Source organism: Trichechus manatus, unplaced genomic scaffold, assembly GCF_000243295.1.
Source record: "Trichechus manatus latirostris isolate Lorelei unplaced genomic scaffold, TriManLat1.0 scaffold00078, whole genome shotgun sequence".
NCBI classification, from domain to species: Eukaryota; Metazoa; Chordata; class Mammalia; order Sirenia; family Trichechidae; genus Trichechus; species Trichechus manatus.
In genome coordinates, this window is record NW_004444014.1 from 5,496,432 (window position 1) to 5,497,661 (window position 1,230).

At 33.2% G+C, this 1,230-nt stretch overlaps 1 protein-coding gene across 1 annotated transcript in view; it reads right to left on the reverse strand.

The window, feature by feature from the left end:
• Positions 1-1,230, reverse strand: part of PIK3C3 (phosphatidylinositol 3-kinase catalytic subunit type 3) — a 147,403-nt gene that overhangs the window by 1,755 nt on the left and 144,418 nt on the right. The gene's annotated exons all lie outside the window — the stretch shown is intronic.

A 1,230-nucleotide genomic window follows, 5' to 3' on the forward strand; every position in this document is an offset into this window, starting at 1 on the left:
ATGATAAAAACAATCAACAAACTACGAATACAACGAAATGTCCTTAACCTGATAAAGAACATCTACAAAAAACCTACAGCTAACATACTTAATGGTAAAAGATGGGATGTTTTCCTTCTGAGATCAAGAGCAAGCTTGCCTGCTCTTGCTAGTTCTATTCACCATTATACTGGTGGCTGTAGCTAGGGCTAGATAAAGAAATAAAAGGCATCCAGACTTAAAAAAAAAAAAAAGTAAAACTATATTTACAGATGTTATGACCATGTATATATAAAATACTAAGGAATTCACTGAAAAAAACTACAGGCAAGTTTTGAACTTCTGACTTGCAGACAACTTGTACTAGCCCTTTACTGTTATGTAAATTTGCCCTCACTTTGAAAGGACTGAACCAATTACTACTGGCAACAAATTCTTCATCAAAATCACCTCCACTTGCTGCACACACAGCTTTTAAATCACTGAAAAGGCTTTGAGTTTTTGCTTGTACCTAAAGTAAAGCTAAATAAGAACTGTATTCACCTGTTCTGACTTACCTACAAATTCAACTTAAAGACTTAAAGACACAGTTAGGAACAGATCTTGTTCATAATAAGCCAGGGAATACTTGTATTAAAACTAATAAATGAATTCAGCAAGATTGCAGGATATAAGAAAATATGCAAAAATTAATTGTATTTCTATACACTTCCAAAGAACAATACAAAAATGAAATTAAACAATTCCATTTACAGTAGCATCAAAAAAAATACTTAGCAATAAATTTAACAAAAGAACTACAAAACATACTATGAAAATGATAAAAGCTTTGAAAGTAATTTAAAAAGAACTAAATGGAAAATAACTCATGTTCATAAACTAGAAGACGTGACATTATTAGGATGGCAATACTCCCCAAACTGATGTACAGATTCAGTGCAATCTTGATCAGAATCTCAGCTGACTTTTAGAAATTGTCAAGCTTATAAGAGACTAATTTAACATTCATTAACAGAAAGAAACAGAAAGAACGTCTTGCCTTAAAATAATTTAATATTTAGCATCTCTGAAATAATAGTAACTTTCATTAAAGTCCGTTGCCATCTAGTCGATTCTGACTCATAGTGACCCTACAGGACAGAGCAGAACTGCCCCACAGGGTTTCCAAGGAGGAGCTTCGTGGATTCCAAATGCCAACCTTTTGGTTAGCTACCAAATGCTTAACCACTCTATGAGTCGGAATCGACTCGA